Raw genomic sequence first — 11213 nt, forward strand, 5'->3', positions numbered from 1 at the left:
ATATTGTTAACATCAATTTAGTTTTTTCAGTTGATGTTTTCTTGATGAAGTGTATTCATTATAGTATTAAGATCAGTCGTATAATTTGTTGCATAATGACAACTCACCACTATACAAACGACATGAATTGAAATATAAGAAAAAATACTAAATTGATTTACTTTGAAAAATAAGAGTATCAAATTGAACTTTCCGAACAAATCGGGAACCAAATTGAATAAATTAAAAAAATAGAGAAAAAAATCAATAATTATACCACAGTTTAAATATATGACAATTTTTTATATAATATTTGCAATTTAATTTTGGGTCATTTTAACCCGAGGGTACTATTTAAGGTACCCTGAATGAATGTTGAATTTTATAAAAATTCTTAATAAATCATATCTTTAGTATCTATCAGTGCATTTTTATTTTATTTAGAAGAAAAAAACACTCATAAGTGTTATTCTTTTTGTAATTAATAATTTATTTATTAAAAAAATTAAAAATATAATTAAATAATAAAATAAAATATTTTTAAAAATTAAAATATAATTAAAAACCCAAAAAGACTAAATTAACAGAAAAAGAAAATATTATTTATTTTTTTAGTAAAAAAATAATTAACTCAATATTGTATGTTTTAGAAAAAACAATATTTTATATTTTATTAATTTTTTTTTTGTTTAATTATGTAAGGCCCATTTTTTTTTATTGTTGTTCTTTTTGTTGTCAGCCACTAAAGGTTAGTGGGCCGCCCTTGTAACTGGGCCTAAGGCCAGCCCAAACGCATATACCCTTAGGTCTGCCCTAAACCTAAGGGGTACCCTTCATTTCCAGGACCCTTTGCCCTAAACTCAGCAGCCGCCACCCCTCTGCTAGGGTTCGTTCTTCGTCTCGAACCGGTCCATCCCAAGAGCTCGGCTTGTGATTCTCGCCCCACGTAAGTAGCCCTGACCCACTGCACTCACCTTATGAAGTTTACATTCGTTTCCACCGATTAAAATCCGAAATAATCGCGTTCACCGCTGTTATGCCAGTTCTAGGTCCATCTCTCGAGCTACTGTGCCCCAAAGTTCCGCGTCGAATTTCCGATTAGCTCTTTTCCAGGTACGGGAAGTTAGGGTTATGGTTTTGAGTCTCTTTTTGAATGGTTTGCGCGTTATTGGTTGAATGTATGGTGGGATCTGTCATTTGGGTGTATAAGATTGCTTGCAGGTGTGTTTTATTTCGCTTTCATGGCTGCTACAGCGAGGAACAGTGACGAGACCTGTTAATCTCGCCCAAGCGAGTCAATCTCGCCAAGGCGAGATGAAACAGGGAGGTTCCTGCGCGAAAACTCGCCCAGGCGAGAGGGATCTCGCTTAAGCGAGATCCCGCGTTGCTACACTCGCCTAGGCGAGGGAGAGGCTCGCCTGAGCGAGCAACTTGAATGTACCGCCCGGCGGTCTCCAGACGCCGCCCGGCGGTGAGCTGCTGAAATGGCCATTTTCATTTGGCTGCCGGGCGAGACCGTGCTGTGTTCTGGACTTTTGGATGTCCCCGGGTGATCTGTTTTGATGGGGAATGATTGTGTGATGATAGATACGTATATAATGGAGTATGAAATACATGTTTAGCATGAATCATGAATTGTGGATGATTGAGTTGGTATGTGACTTAGCATGTGAAATGAATGATGGTTTGAAATTAAATGAAACATGGTGTTGTCATGAGATGAGACCCTAGGCACATTGGGGTGGTTGTTGATCAGAGGTATGGGATTGAGAGGTGATACAAATGAGGGCTTAAATTCAAGGACTGATACGGAATTGAAAAATATAATTTAATATTCCCTAAATTACTGACTTATGAACGTTGGTCCGTGTCAGCGTATAATTCCTTGGGGTCTCTAGGTGGGACCTCCGGGGTTGCGCTTCAGTGGTCGGGACGTAATTCCATGGCCCCTGTTAGTGGGTGTTCATGGTGGTGCCCCATCTGTATAACTAGGTAAGGATTCAAGGTAAGGTTGCATCCTGACGCTCCGAGGAGTCAGTTAGTCTCACTTAGAGCGGACTGACTTTTGTGGTGGGAGTAGCAGGAGGCCTGAAACTCACTAAGGGCTAACCTTGTGGTGGGAGAGATTTGATTTATTGCAACACTGGTAATACATGGCTCAGGATCGAGCAGCTCAGGTTCGAGCAGGGGTACCCACACAAGTGCAAGCATCCGCTGAATCCGACCAAGTTATACGTATCCGGATGAGTCGAGTCGAGTCGTAGTGTAATGGATGAAGAGTCATAACATGCTTGGTTGCTATGTGGATATGAAATGATGAAAATAGGTTTGACTGCATGATGCATGTTGTTAGCTCTAGCTTACCCGTTTTGTTGTATGTCTGTGTTGTATGTGGCTGTTCTTTCTTGCGATGATCATCGACTTGGTTGATGGGAGCAGATGGGCGAGGTCCTCGTGGTCAACAAGGGAGCGGTGATACAGTATCTTAGCCATCTGGGCTGGAGTCGTCCTCGTGTTTATTTAGGGCCACGGCCCATGTATTTCTTTCTGTATTTCTACGCTACATTCTACGTTGTATTCGTATTCAGCTATCCTGCTTTTGTTGGCATCGTGGTGTGCCTAGTTTCGTATGGGTTGTGTTAGGGACCCCAAGATTTACTCTGCAGTACTATTATCGCGTGACGTTTCCTTTAATTTCGATTATTAATTAAATGGGACGTTACATTTATGGTATCAGAGCGGTCGTTCCTTAGGTCTGTGGACTTGGATGTCCGCTTAGCTTTCTTTGTGTCTTCTGAGTGTTCTTAGTTAAATTCTTGCCTTTATCGAGTCTAACCAAGTGATTTTCTATGTGCCAGTGGACTATGGCACCTCCTCGCCGGACTTCTCAGTCATCCCAGGGGGACACATCAGATATCGCCAGAGCTATAGAGGCGATTGTAGCAGCTATGACGCAACAGAGTGCTGCGATGATGCAGCAGCATGAGGCATCTATGCAGCGTCAGGCAGCGTCGCTTGAGCAGCAGTAGGTAGTGATGCAGCAGATGGAGGCTGCGAGGGTAGCTGCGGAGGATGCTCATCGGCAGCATATGGAGGCCCTCCGCCAGATGGAGGAGAGCAGGACGACGACACCTGTGTTTGGTCCTGAGCCACGACCTGCGGTCAGGGAGTGGAGCTTGGAGGACTTCCTGAAACACCACCCGGCGAAGTTTGATGGGAAGGCTAGTCCTGACGCCGCAGACCAATGGCTGAAGGACCTGGAGCGCATCTATGACGCCAAGATGTGCCCTGCGGAGGACAGGTTGGCGTTCTCAGTTTATATGCTCACGGGAGAGGCAGAGCATTGGTGGAGCAGCACCAGATCCATCCTGGAGGAGAGGGATGACCCAGTGACATGGGAAACCTTCAGAGAGAGATTCCTCTCCGAGTACTTCCCAGACAGCATCCGATACGCAAAGGAGGTAGAGTTCCTTCAGTTGACCCAAGGAGGGAAGACTGTCACAGAGTATGCTGAGAGGTTCAAACACCTCAGCCGTTTCTACACCCTGCCGCTTGACGAGGAGTGGCGGTGCAGGAAGTTCGAGAACGGGCTTCGCGGTGACATCCGCTTGATGGTAGCTCCCTTGTCCATCAAGGACTTTGCTGCTCTGGTAGAGAAGGCCAGGGTGATGGAGAAGATGAAGCGCGAGGTGGAAGGCCAGCGTCCACCGCAGTCACAGCCGCCTCAGAGGATCGGTGGACCATCTGGGTCCAGGTCCAGGCACGAGGAGCGGAGGGGACCGTATGTTAGGCCCCACCATCAGTCTCAGGGGTCTAGGGGTCTTCCTCCCCAGCAGGGTCGAGTGCAGTGCTACATATGTGGAGGCCCTCACCTGAGGAGTGCTTGCCCGCGTAGGGAGGGTTACCGTCGGTGCAACAACTGTGGCAGGGAAGGCCACTTTGGGAGAGACTGTCCCAACCTTGCTAGGGCAGCGACACGCCCTCCAGTTCAGGCACCCCAGCAGCATCAGGGGAGAGACAGAGGCAACAGGCCTCAGGCGACGGGCAGAGTGTACGCCATGTCAGGGGCGGAGGCATCAGGCTCAGGTAACTTGGTTATGGGTAGTTGCATGATAGCTGGTTCTTCTTGCTGTGTGTTGTATGATTCTGGAGCGACACACTCTTTTGTGTCTTTTGCATGTGTGGAACGGTTGGGTCTGCCGGTGCGCGAGCTGCAGTGTGAGCTTGCGGTGTCTACTCCGGCGTCGGGTTTGGTCAGGACGTCGTCCTTGTGTGCTAGGCTTCCAGTGGAGGTAGAGGGGCGCAGGTACAAGGTGAACTTAATCTGCCTACCTCTACAGGAGTTGGAGGTAATCTTGGGGATGGATTGGCTCTCTGCCAATCGCATTCTGATAGATTGTCGGGGGAAGAAGTTGTTGTTTCTCGACTCGGAGGAGCATGAGTTGGTGTCCTCCCAGGATGTTATGAGGGAGCTAAAGGACGGTGCGCAGTGCTACGTGATCTTCACACACATGGAGGTGGAGAGAGGAGAGACGACGTCTGAGATACCAGTCGTCCAGGACTTTGTGGATGTGTTTCCGGAGGAGGTACCAGGGTTGCCTCCCAGTAGAGAGGTGGAGTTCTCTATCGATCTAGTCCCAGGAACAGGCCCAGTTTCGATGGCTCCATATCGCATGGCTCCGGCAGAGTTGGTAGAGCTCAAGAAACAGATAGAAGATCTAATGGAGAAACAGTTCATCCGACCCAGCACTTCACCCTGGGGAGCACCAGTGTTGTTGGTGAAAAAGAAGGACGGGAGTTCACGCCTATGTGTGGATTACAGGCAACTGAACAAGGTGACTATCAAGAACAAGTACCCGCTTCCGAGGATTGATGACTTGATGGATCAGTTGCATGGGTCATCGGTGTTCTCGAAGATAGATCTGCGATCGGGTTATCATCAGATTTTGGTAAAGGCTGATGACGTACAGAAGACAGCCTTCAGGTCGAGGTATGGTCACTATGAGTATGTGGTTATGCCGTTTGGTGTGACCAACGCTCCGGCGGTGTTCATGGATTACATGAACAGGATCTTCCGACCTTTCCTAGATAAGTTTGTCGTGGTCTTCATAGACGACATCCTTATCTACTCCAGGACTCAGGAGGAACATGCAGAACACCTGAGGTTGGTGCTCGGTGTTTTAAGAGAGAAACAGTTGTATGCCAAGTTATCCAAGTGTGAGTTCTGGTTAGACGAAGTTCAGTTTTTGGGGCATGTGATATCCGCCCAGGGGATCGCTGTGGACCCAGCAAAGGTCGAGGCAGTGGTAAAATGGGAAAGCCCTAAATCAGCCACAGAGATCAGGAGCTTTGTGGGGTTAGCAGGATACTACCGGAGGTTCATAGAGGGATTCTCCAAGATTGTGGCACCTTTGACTTTGCTTACCCGGAAGGATCAACCCTTCACCTGGACGGATAAGTGTGAGGAGAGTTTCCAGGAACTGAAGAAGAGACTGACCAGTGCACCGATACTTGTGATCCCGGATGTCGGAAAACCGTTTGAGGTCTACTGTGACGCCTCCCGCCTTGGACTTGGATGTGTCTTGATGCAGGAAAAGAAGGCAGTGGCGTATGCTTCACGACAGCTTAAGGTACATGAGCGTAACTATCCCACTCATGACTTGGAATTGGCGGCTATAGTTTTTGCCTTGAAGATCTGGAGGCACTATCTGTATGGTGCTCAGTTTCGGGTGTTCAGCGACCACAAGAGTTTAAAGTACTTGTTTGATCAGAAGGAGCTGAACATGAGGCAGAGGAGGTGGATGGAATTCCTAAAGGACTACGACTTTGAACTCCTATATCACCCAGGGAAGGCGAATGTGGTAGCAGATGCTCTGAGTAGGAAGACGGTACACGCAGCACACCTTATGATAAAAGAGGTAGAACTACTAGAGAAGTTCAGAGACATGAGGCTACAGGTGGAGTTGGGGTCCGAGTCCATTAGGTGTAGTACCCTTACTATATCTAGTGACTTTTTGGAATCGATCAGAGAGAGACAGTTGTTGGATGCTAGTCTGATCAGAGTTAGAGAACAGCTTGGAACAGATGAGGCTAGAGACTTTGCTGTGAGTGATGATGGCATACTGAGGTTTCGAGGCAGAGTATGCATACCTGATGACGCAGAGTTGAGGAAGTTGATCCTTGAGGAAGGACACAAGAGTCGTCTTAGCTTGCATCCTGGCATGACTAAGATGTACCAAGACCTCAAGGAAACTTTCTGGTGGCAGGGGATGAAGAAGGATGTGGCTCAGTTTGTATCCGCTTGTCTGACGTGTCAGAAGGCGAAGGTGGAGCATCAAAGACCCGGTGGCGTTCTACAGTCATTGGAGGTACCAGTATGGAAATGGGACAGCATCTCCATGGACTTTGTGACTCATCTTCCACGGACTTTTAGAGGACATGACACTATCTGGGTGATAGTGGATCGGTTGACCAAAAGTGCACACTTTCTGGCAATGAACTTGAGGATGTCCATGGCCAAGTTGGCCCACCTGTACGTCAAAGAGATTGTGAGGTTGCATGGAGTACCTTCGAGCATAGTTTCCGACAGAGACCCACGGTTCACGTCCAGGTTTTGGCAGACGTTGCAGAATGCTATGGGTAGCAAGCTCACCATGAGTTCAGCGTATCACCCTCAGACAGATGGCCAGTCGGAGAGGACGATCCAGTCGTTGGAAGATTTGTTGAGGACTTGCATATTGGACCATCTGGGTGCTTGGGACGAGGTATTGCCTTTGATAGAGTTCACCTACAACAACAGTTTTCATGCGAGCATTGGCATGGCGCCATACGAGGCTCTTTATGGCAGGAGGTGTAGGACTCCTCTTTGTTGGTATCAGGATGGTGAGGCAGTGTTGGTTGGACCGGAGTTGTTAGCACAGACCACCGAGAAGGTGAGGATGGTGAGAGATAGGATGTTGGCTTCGCAGAGTAGGCAGAAGGCCTATGCGGATCGCAGGAGAAGGCCTTTGGAGTTTGCAGCAGGAGATCATGTGTTCTTGAGGGTGACCCGAACCACGGGCGTGGGAAGGGCTCTCCGCTCAAGGAAGCTTTCACCCAAATTCCTTGGCCCGTATCAGATCACGAGGAGGATTGGACCAGTGGCTTATGAGATAGCTTTACCCCCACAGTTGGCGAACCTTCATCCAGTGTTTCATGTGTCACAGCTGAGGAAGTATGTATTCGATCCGGCTCACGTGTTGGAAGCTGAGGATATACAGATCAGGGAAGACCTCACAGTGGAAGTACCACCCATCGCTCTTGAGGATAGCAAGGTGGAGGAACGTCGTGGAAAGACCGTCAGTCTTGTCAAGGTCATCTGGGATCGGAGGACAGGTGACTCGACTTGGGAGTTAGAGGAGGACATGAGAAAATCACATCCACATCTGTTTACCTGGTGAGTCTTTATTTTCGAGGTCGAAAATTTTCTTGTTGGGGAGAATGTAAGGCCCATTTTTTTTTATTGTTGTTCTTTTTGTTGTCAGCCACTAAAGGTTAGTGGGCCGCCCTTGTAACTGGGCCTAAGGCCAGCCCAAACGCATATACCCTTAGGTCTGCCCTAAACCTAAGGGGTACCCTTCATTTCCAGGACCCTTTGCCCTAAACTCAGCAGCCGCCACCCCTCTGCTAGGGTTCGTTCTTCGTCTCGAACCGGTCCATCCCAAGAGCTCGGCTTGTGATTCTCGCCCCACGTAAGTAGCCCTGACCCACTGCACTCACCTTATGAAGTTTACATTCGTTTCCACCGATTAAAATCCGAAATAATCGCGTTCACCGCTGTTATGCCAGTTCTAGGTCCATCTCTCGAGCTACTGTGCCCCAAAGTTCCGCGTCGAATTTCCGATTAGCTCTTTTCCAGGTACGGGAAGTTAGGGTTATGGTTTTGAGTCTCTTTTTGAATGGTTTGCGCGTTATTGGTTGAATGTGTGGTGGGATCTGTCATTTGGGTGTATAAGATTGCTTGCAGGTGTGTTTTATTTCGCTTTCATGGCTGCTACAGCGAGGAACAGTGACGAGACCTGTTAATCTCGCCCAAGCGAGTCAATCTCGCCTAGGCGAGATGAAACAGGGAGGTTCCTGCGCGAAAACTCGCCCAGGCGAGAGGGATCTCGCTTAAGCGAGATCCCGCGTTGCTACACTCGCCTAGGCGAGGGAGAGGCTCGCCTGAGCGAGCAACTTGAATGTACCGCCCGGCGGTCTCCAGACGCCGCCCGGCGGTGAGCTGCTGAAATGGCCATTTTCATTTGGCTGCCGGGCGAGACCGTGCTGTGTTCTGGACTTTTGGATGTCCCCGGGTGATCTGTTTTGATGGGGAATGATTGTGTGATGATAGATACGTATATAATGGAGTATGAAATACATGTTTAGCATGAATCATGAATTGTGGATGATTGAGTTGGTATGTGACTTAGCATGTGAAATGAATGATGGTTTGAAATTAAATGAAACATGGTGTTGTCATGAGATGAGACCCTAGGCACATTGGGGTGGTTGTTGATCAGAGGTATGGGATTGAGAGGTGATACAAATGAGGGCTTAAATTCAAGGACTGATACGGAATTGAAAAATATAATTTAATATTCCCTAAATTACTGACTTATGAACGTTGGTCCGTGTCAGCGTATAATTCCTTGGGGTCTCTAGGTGGGACCTCCGGGGTTGCGCTTCAGTGGTCGGGACGTAATTCCATGGCCCCTGTTAGTGGGTGTTCATGGTGGTGCCCCATCTGTATAACTAGGTAAGGATTCAAGGTAAGGTTGCATCCTGACGCTCCGAGGAATCAGTTAGTCTCACTTAGAGCGGACTGACTTTTGTGGTGGGAGTAGCAGGAGGCCTGAAACTCACTAAGGGCTAACCTTGTGGTGGGAGAGATTTGATTTATTGCAACACTGGTAATACATGGCTCAGGATCGAGCAGCTCAGGTTCGAGCAGGGGTACCCACACAAGTGCAAGCATCCGCTGAATCCGACCAAGTTATACGTATCCGGATGAGTCGAGTCGAGTCGTAGTGTAATGGATGAAGAGTCATAACATGCTTGGTTGCTATGTGGATATGAAATGATGAAAATAGGTTTGACTGCATGATGCATGTTGTTAGCTCTAGCTTACCCGTTTTGTTGTATGTCTGTGTTGTATGTGGCTGTTCTTTCTTGCGATGATCATCGACTTGGTTGATGGGAGCAGATGGGCGAGGTCCTCGTGGTCAGCAAGGGAGCGGTGATACAGTAGCTTAGCCATCTGGGCTGGAGTCGTCCTCGTGTTTATTTAGGGCCACGGCCCATGTATTTCTTTCTGTATTTCTACGCTACATTCTACGTACGTTGTATTCGTATTCAGCTATCCTGCTTTTGTTGGCATCGTGGTGTGCCTAGTTTCGTATGGGTTGTGTTAGGGACCCCAAGATTTACTCTGCAGTACTATTATCGCGTGACGTTTCCTTTAATTTCGATTATTAATTAAATAGGACGTTACAAATTATATTTTAATTTTTAATAATGTTAAAATATTATTATTTTTTAATTTTTTTATCAATTATAAAATATATAATATTTATGAGTATTTTTCTCTTCAAATAAAATAAAAATGTACTGATAACTACTAAAATTATGATTTATTTAATATTATAATTACCTATAAATTTTTACAAAATTCAACATTCATTAAGTACGCTTCAAATTATTTTTGAGGATATACCTTGTCCTTAGTTTGATCACTGCACCTTTAACGGATTATCTCCACGGGTGGATCGGTTTTCATAACACTTTATCATAAGTTTTTTCTAATTCACTCTTGGAAACGACAATGTGCGTAAGGATTTGACTCTTGTCTTCTGAATAAAAATCTATCACGTCACATTCTTTTCTTAGTGAGTGTGCTATATCCATATCCATATTAATTTTTTTACTATTCTTAATTTTATTAAATATCAAATAAAGGTCAATACATAAATTATGAAATTAAAAAGTAAAGAGTTCATATAAGTTTTATAAGAAAATAAACCGTTTTTTGTTTTTTCCTTTTTCACTCCGCGCTCCTCGCACACGTTCAACCGTGTCTTTTAGTGTTTATATTTTTGAGAAATATAACTGTTGGTAAATAGAGAAAAAAAGGAAAAAGTAAAGATAAAAGTAACGATTAATCTTTAAAAATTTTAAAAATTATTATATTTTAAAGGATAAAGTTGATATTTTGAGACGTGAACACAAAAGAAAAAATATTTTTATATATTATTATAGATAAAATAAAATGGAAAAAAAAAGTTTGGAAGTGTTGGAAGAAAAAACGTGACGTGCTGGAAGGAGCGCCTTGACGTATGATCACTAGCGGACCATACATATGACTAAGGAGAGCTACGGCTCTCCCATTTTTTTATTATTTAATTTTTAATATTTATTTTAAAATTTTTTTTATATATTATTATATTATATATGTTAATTTTTTTATTTTTTTAAAAACTTCATGCATAGTTTTTCATTTTTTCTTTTTCATGTCTTATATATCTCCACTTCTTTCTTCCATTTTCCTTTTTATTTTAATTTTTACTCTCAATCTCACATTATTTTTAAAATAAAATTGCATCAAAGTGGACTTAATAAATTAAGAAACACTTTCAACCGATTAATTTCTTCTTTTGAATAAATTTGTTTTCTTTTTAAAATTTTTTCTTTAAAGCAATATGTTTTTTTCTCATATGTAATAAATTTATCTATTGCTTATGTATATTACTTGAAGGTGATAAGTTTATTTTTTCTAAATAGGTGAGTAGTAATAAATTTATATTAGAAAAATTATAATAAAAAGTAAAAGAATTGATTCTTTCTTTTTTCAAGAAGAAGACTTGTGATGGAGATAAAAAAAACATCTAAGTGAATTAAATCTGAGAAATTTCATGTGAACCCAATAATTAAAGACAATTAAAAATAACTTCTAAAGTTCTTATAATTAAATACAATAAATTTTAAAAAAAATCTAATTTGGCACTCTTAAATCTTTTGTTTAAGTTCCGCATCTATGCGTATGATTACAAGATTGAAGAATAAATACTATTTTTTTTCTCTAATTCTATACTTATCACTAAAACTGAAATTATTAAAACTTCATCCTCATAACGTGAAAACAGAAGTTTATACATACAGAACAAAGACGTCTTGACATTTTGTAAAGGAAAATAGTGAGATTTCTCTCACATGCATTA

Source organism: Vigna unguiculata, chromosome 9, assembly GCF_004118075.2.
Source record: "Vigna unguiculata cultivar IT97K-499-35 chromosome 9, ASM411807v1, whole genome shotgun sequence".
NCBI classification, from domain to species: domain Eukaryota; kingdom Viridiplantae; phylum Streptophyta; class Magnoliopsida; order Fabales; family Fabaceae; genus Vigna; species Vigna unguiculata.